The 8,113-nt window shown below is 27.0% G+C and overlaps 1 long non-coding RNA gene across 1 annotated transcript; it reads left to right on the top strand.

Moving 5' to 3' along the window:
• Positions 1–2,830: 2,830 nt before the first annotated feature.
• Positions 2,831–6,551, top strand: LOC114180996. Its single transcript, XR_003603715.1, has 2 exons — positions 2,831–2,894; positions 6,030–6,551. It is a non-coding gene; the product is annotated as an uncharacterized LOC114180996 (long non-coding RNA).
• Positions 6,552–8,113: the final 1,562 nt, after the last annotated feature.

Here is an 8,113-nt window from a genome sequence, read left to right as displayed (position 1 = left end):
GTGATTTTTACGTTGACACTAGTTTTTTTATACACTCATAAATATTATTATTTTATTTATATTCATTTATATTTATTAAATATAATATTTTATTAATAATCGACCGCTCGTGTGACACAATACTTATTTTTTTTAAATACAAAAATCATAAAAAGATTTTGCTGTCTAATCGATCGCATGCATCGCATGACACTAATTTTTAAAAATGTCAAAAGACAACTTTCAAGTGGTGTAAAAGTGGTGTCAAATACCTCTTATATGTAATGTCATATAATACACAGAACCATAATTTCTCAATGACTATAACCCATATATGAAATACACACACACACACACACACACACACACACACACACACACACACACACATATATATATATATATATATATATATATATATATATATATATATATATATATATATATATATATATAAACCCATCGTCACGAAAGGTGTTTCTTCATCTATTGTGTGATTCAAGAGAGGTTGGATTTTTCAAGGGAGGTGTGTTCGTCTCTTGTGGCTTCCAGAGAGGTGTTTTCTAAACCTTAAAATTTATTATCTGTGATTGTATCTGTGATTTATTTTAGTGATTGAGTTAATCTCATTTTTTAGAGATTAACAACTAGACGTAAGGTCCTTTTTATCTGAACTAGTATAAATACCTTATGTAATCTTCTCTTCCCTACTCTCTTTATTATTGTGGTTATTAAAATAAAGAAAGAATTTTAATTGATCTTTGATATTAAAAGGGAAAAACTTTTAAAACACAATTTTTATTAAGAACTCAATTCACCTTCTCTCTTGCTTTTTGTCCAAATGTTAATCATTCCACCGGGTGATTTCTAACAAAGAGAAGAGAGGGGTAGGATACCTTCCTTTAACAAACCCAACTAGTTTCATGAGAGGAAGAGAAAGTTATTTCTAACTTAAGAAAAGAGAAACCTAACTAGGGAGGACAAAAAGAAGAGAGGCACTTGTTTGTAGCATGTGTTGTTAGAGGTAAGTTATCTATACTCTTAATTTCTATCATGAATATGTTTAACTCTTCTTCATAAGCATAAAATTAAAAGTGTATGTTGGTTGATAGTCTTCTATCTTTCTTTCTCTCTCCTTTCTTCATTGCTTTCTTTCCTCCTTTTTCTTAAAATAGAATTTGAATAGCAATAAAACTCTGACCAAAATTGTGAGAGACGAAATGTCTTGTATTTCTTTGAGTCTTATCTTGAGTGTGAGCTTTAAGTGGTGACTCCTCTCATTTAAGAGCCTATTTCAAGTGTCGTGGTAACATCCATTCTAACATCAACCGAGGCCTATCCATTTACTTTCCAACTATTTCCATCCTTGAGTTTTTTTGAGATATTATTGTTGTGTCTTTATTTAATCGAATAGTTTTTTATTCAAATATATTTAGTTCACTTGCCAGTTTTGACCAAATTGAACCTATGCCAAGAAGGCTAGACCAAATATGAAGATGTTTATGGTTGATTATTCTCCATAGTAACCTTCTTATTATTGTAATAAAAATCTTAATTGTGGGTTGAGACTATGCTTATCACCATATGCAATATGATCTTCTTGATCCTCTCATGCATACCACTAAATATAATATTCGAGATAACTAGGTATATTGACCAGGGTGAACTATTCACATGACTTCACCAACATTATTCTTATTACCTTTTGCACATATAATTGGCAAGGGTGAAGTGAAATATAATGTTTTTACAATGTGGCATGTAAAAAAATAATATCGAAATATTTAATCGAAATATCAAAATGTTGCATATAATAAGACATAAAATTAAATAAATTAATTTTTTAATTAAAATTACTGTTAATATTAAGAAAATTATATTTGTCTTAGTTTTGGGTAGTTATAATGTTTTGTAGTTTTGAAACAAAAGTTGGCCTTTGGTTTTATTTTCTATATAATAAATTATATGACATTAATTTTCTTTTTCTTTTTTTCAATTGTTAGATTGAATTTAATCTTTTCATATCACAATATAAAAATGAGAAGAAAATGTAAACGGAAACATATATTTTCTAATATTACTAGGTACCTAGAAGTAATAAATTAATAATTTAGAAAAAGATAAAAATAAAATAATGAAACAGAAATAAACTCTTAATTGGAAAATCCAGCAGTAACATAAAGTATATAAAAAATATTAAAAAAATAAAAAGAGTCACGGGAAATCAGTTTTTTAAAATCTGTGATACTGCAAGCCAGACATTCTTATTGGTAGTGTTATCGGTGAATTAAATTTTCTGGGAAAGCCAAAAGAGAGTGTATTTGATTCCTTTAAAAAGCCATCTCATTTAAGAAAGAGTGATATCTAACCTAAAGAGAAGGGAACTTCACCAGAGAAGAAAAAAATCACAGAGAATTGTTTGCGGCGTGTGTTCTTCATGAAGATAAGTTATCTATATCTATTGTTAATTCTTGCATGAATATTTTTTATTTTTATTTTTCATATTTATTCATTTGTTTTTTATTTTTTTCTTGAGAAAATTGAAGAATACAGAAAGATAGGTTGTATTGAAAATTCTTTTGACGGCAGTTTTTAACAACCGTCATACTGGTTCAAGGAACTTTTGATTTTGGTTCAAGGTTCTATTCTTCTGCATGTGCTAATCCTTCTTTACAGTTTATAAACAGTATTGACAGAATATAAATGTCTTTGATATCTTCAAATATAATTCAACACTTCTGTTTCTGCGTAATGAATAAGTAGAGTTTGATGTTTTTTTTTTTTCTTTCTCTAATTGATACATTTTCTTCAATTATTATTATTTATTTTTGCTTATTAATGTTCTGTTTTCAAGTAAGGTTGCAGAGAAAGAAGGTGAATTGTAAGATCTTGCGTTGGTTATTCCAAATGCACTGGTACGTATTCTTCTTTAATGTAATACATTCTCGCTATAGAATGGGTTCACGTCATTCTTTACCTTTTTAGTTCTCTGATGAATACACCGTTGATAGCACTCTATCTTTCTTTGGAAAATAAATTAATTATTTGAAAAGAGTAATTAAATATAATTATTTTTATTTGAGAGTGCATGCTTGATTTTACTTTATTTCATTACATTGTGTCACAATTTTAATTTGATCATGATTTCAATTATTTATGCACTAAATTACAAGGGAATACAGAAGTTGGGACACAGTTTAAAAAACATAGTAGTTTTATAATTTTTTTATTTACTAATTTTCCAATTAGATAAATCTAACATTAAATTAATTATACATCATTAAACTTTTATTGTCTAAAGTTTGAAATGGTTTTATATCCATATGTTTGACAATGTACATGATGGTAATTTTCTTATATTTTATATTATTTGTTAGAGTTTTTTTTTTGTTTTATTTGTGTTTTGATGTGATATTTTATATGAGTTCATTTAAAAAATGTATTATATTTGCCAGAAAAAAATAAAAAATCTACTAATACTCTATATTGTTATGTTAAGGAATGTGATTTTAAGTGTGTTACAATAATGCTTATGTTTAAGAAAATTACAAAAGCTTTAGAATTTAATATTTTAAAATTAAATAATATTAATTATGTATCTGTCTTATCATCAAATGAAACTAGTGCACAAAAAGTGTGCTATTAAGTTTTCATCTAATGGTAAGACAAACATGTCATTGATATTATTTAATTTTAGAGTTTTTAAAGCTTTTGTAACAATGAGCATTTCTGTAGCATATTTCAAACCAGATTCCTTGACATTACGATATAGGGGACTATTAGGTTTTTCACCTATTTTTTTTTTTATAAACATAACTTCTCTCAAAATGAACTCAAAAATACAATATCATCTCAAAATACAAATAAAAAAACAAAAAGAAAATCACTAATAGAGACTATAAAAAGGGAAAATTTATCATCATGTTCATTAACAAATATAAAATTTGTAAAATCCCTAAGATTTTCTTGAACAATTATACTTTTTAACCTCATCTTTGGTGCTTGTTTGTGTTTTTAATCCTTACAATTGTACATTATTCTCATAACAATCTCTTACATCAACATATATGTTGGATTATCTTCTTCTGCTTGACAATTTTAATATGATGATTGCTTGTGTAGTGAATATTTACTTTGTACCTTGAGTGACATTTCAAAAATTGTAAGAGGGAAGTCATATATTATATTTGTCAAAAACAAAAATCGTGAGTTCATTCACAAAATGGTTTATATTTGTCGGAAAAAAAATAATGAGACGAACAACCTATTAATCCCATATATTGATATGACAAGAAATGTGATTTTAAATTTGTTATAAAAATACTTACGGTGAAAAGAAAAACTGCAAAAGCTTTCGGATTTAATATTTTACAATTAAATAATATCAAGTATGTGTTTGGTCTTACCATCAAATAAAGCTAAAAAATGTGTTATTAAAGCTTCATTTCATGCTAAGACAAACATATCATTAATATTATTTAATTCTAAAATTTTTAAAGCCTTTTGAACGCTTAACATTTCTTTAAATCAGATTTTTTGGCTTTACGATATAAGGTACCAGTTGATTTTTCACATGTTTTTTTTCCTATAAACATAACTTTTTTTTTTTTCAAAATGAACTCTTAAATAAAATATTAAATAAAATATTAACTCAAAATACAAATAGAAAAAAAAAACAAAAAGAAAATCATTGACAAAGACTATTAAAAATGAAAAATTTATCATGTTCGTTAACAAATATAAAAAATATAAAAACCCTAAAATCAAATATACTTTTCAACCTCATTTTTTTTCTTGAGAATAACCTGATTTCAGGTGCATTAAAAAGTTGGATGAAAAGGTTTTGAGAATTTTTTAATATAACAACACATTAATCACTGTAACTTTTCAACTTCAAAATGTTATCCTTGTTTGTCAAATAACTCATGTGATTGCTACAACATTAAAACCAATTTTCTCTTTAGTATTAGAAAAAACAAATATGAATCATTACAATAATAAAAATATGAAATCTTACAACAAGATATAGAATAATTATATATATTCGCACATTACACAAGAGAATATGAATTATAAAAAACAAATATGAATCATTACAATAATAAAACCATGAAATCTTACAACAAGATATAGAATAATTATATATATTCGCACATTACACAAGAGAATATGAATTATGTATAATTGATATAGTTAATAATAAAAACTTTTGGAACTGTGACTTTCAACTCGAATAGAAGATGGAGAAAAACTTTTATGTTTCATTTAATTTCTAAAAATATAAAAATAGATGGATAAATCATAAAAAAAATTTAAATGATATTTTATGAATTGAAATTGCACACATAGTAATCATATGAGAATATTTTTAAGTGACTTTAAACATTAAATGTCTTAAGTGTCATAGTGTATTTTACACTTAAACGAGTAATGTTACCATATATTGTAAAGGTAACCGATCAATAATGTTATTGATAATGTATCATTATTATTTTAATTGTACTTAATTTAAGATTTAGAAATACTAAAAAACAAAATAATATAATTTATTTAATTAAAACGACATTTATCTTCTTGTGTTTCTCATGGGCTTTTTTAGGTATCATGGAGTATATATATATATATTTTTTTGGGATGATATTTTTTGGTTACTCAATGCTTAATTAGTTGGAGAAATTAGAAAAAAAATGAAATTTATTATGAATGGTTGCGACACCATAACTGTAAAGCAAGAATTACGTTTGAAGAATAATACCATTTCCTCCTACTATATATAATTTAATTTAAATGCAACAATGAATTGCAATTAATAAAAAAAAACATCGAAAAAAATTGTTAACATGAAACCTTGGTTTGATGAATATAATGCTTCTTGAAACCATCTTAACGACAAACATTCTTGTATAGACTTAGTTGTACAAACATTTTTGCTTCCTAGAAACATAATTCCTTCATCATAAACAATAATAACTCAAAAAAGAAATAGGAAAAAACGACCTTTTCAAACTTCTCTTTGTAAGGCTCACTTTAAATTTGTCTTAATGTTTAAGGCTTATCCCAAATCAGTTGGTTCTAAGGCTGGTCCATGGGGTGTCCAAAGTCTCTAAGGCAGCCTAATTCCCTCATTTCTGTCCACTTCGAAAAAATCAGTGTCCTTACTTCTCTCTTCTATTGCCTCATAGAAGCTCTGCTAGGATTTAGCCTCAATCTTGGTAAAGTAGCTCAAACTCGTTTTCCTACTTCACCTAAGTTACTTTTCAGCTCATACCTCTCCCCTCTAATCATATTTTTTATATTTTCAGTTAGAGTTTCGTAATAAGCCTATTTTAAATTTGTTTCGCTATTTTTACAGTTCACTAATCCATTCTTAGAGCTGTTGTGCTCCGTTGCTTGGTGTCAAAGTATTTTGTTAGTTCTTTTCAGGTAAGGGAAGCTAGGGTTTCTTAGTTTAAATTGATCTTTGCCTATTTCTGGGTATGTTTCTCTGTTTCGTATTTCTGATGTAAGTGTGGTATGTAAAATGTTATGAACGTGATCTTTGCTTTATGTTTACTTAATGTACTTCATGTTTATGTATTATTATATGCAACATATTTTTATCTTTTTAATACACGGTAATAATATTAAAATTATCTTCTGAATTAAATATTTTGATCTTAGTTTTTTTTACATACCAATTTTTCAATTCCCGATATCCATTAATTTGTTGAAGACATAGTGTATTATAAAAGAATTAAAGTCACATTGATTTTCATAAAAAGAATGAGTTAATATACTAAAAGAAATTTAAAAATATTTAAAATATTAATTAAAATAATTGAAATAGCAGTAAAGATGAAATGTAAATAAATATTTTTTAGAAAAGAAAATAGTAAAAGCTATAATTTGTTTAGTATCTAATTTAAAAATGATATTTCATATTAAAAACAATTATTGATATATAAAATTCTACATGATCATTTAGATATAAAAAGCCTTTTAACGTCCGACATTTTCGACCTTTGACGTCTGCCCAAACACCGACGTCGTATCGGATGACGTCAAAATAACGTCGGCAAAATAGCAGATGTCACTTGACGTCGGTCCTTTTGGGAGTCCGACGTTATCCAACGTCGGGGCCAGTAATAGCAGACGTCAATTTTTGCACCAGAAAGAGGGAAAAAACTGAGCAATTTAACGTCTGTCAGAGATTGTCAGACGTTAAATAACGTCGGCCCTGCAACAGTCAGACGTTAAATTACGTCGGCCCTGGTACAGTCCGACGTTAAATTACGTCTGTCAGGGCACACCAGACGTCAAACTGCACCATTTTTTTTAAAAAATTTGACTGTTTTTACAATATCCACACACCTGAAAATCAGAAAATTCCCAGAACAATTTCATAAAACTTTCAGCACAATTTTAGAGTTACAGTTATATATAATAGAACTAAAGTTTCAACATATATTCTAAACTAATATAAATAACAACAAATTAAAAGTTTCAACATGAAATTCTTGTACAATAAAGTTTTTAAAACGAGTTCTAATTCATGTGGTATCAACTCCATCTCTCCAATAGATATGCTGCCCATTCTTGTCTTAGTGTGTGGATAATGTCATCTGGTAGAGGTGATGGATTCTTGAATCGCTGAAAAAGTAATACAATTTCATTATGTATGAATATCATTCTTTAAAGTTTGATATGATTTATAATATGTGAAAGATATATATAATTACCTCTATCCATTCATCTTTAACTGCAGCTCGAATGATTGTTCTTATCCAAGACATGACATAATATCCACATTTCCATGAATCTTCTTGCTTGTTACACTGAACATTACAAATAAAATAAACACATCAAAGTCATAAGTTGACATACAGAAATTAATAACTTTAAAATGAATGAGTTCTAACCTTTGGATATATGACTTTAAGTTGTTGGCCTCTAGGTTTACCCACAATTCTAATGAAATTTTGGAAACATAAAACATATATAAGTTTTTATAACTAAGTAGATACATAGGTTAGGATTGAAAAAAAAATAATACTTACTCTTGTAACATGTTTTTAAAAGCTGGTGGAATCTTCCTATGGCATGAACAAAACCATACAACTAGGCATTGTCTTGGAATGATGAGACAAAGTTGCCA

The sequence above is a fragment of the Vigna unguiculata genome, chromosome 4, assembly GCF_004118075.2.
Source record: "Vigna unguiculata cultivar IT97K-499-35 chromosome 4, ASM411807v1, whole genome shotgun sequence".
Lineage (NCBI taxonomy): Eukaryota > Viridiplantae > Streptophyta > Magnoliopsida > Fabales > Fabaceae > Vigna > Vigna unguiculata.
The sequence above is the reverse complement of the archived record's forward strand: the minus strand, read 5'-3'. Positions and strand labels throughout refer to the sequence as shown.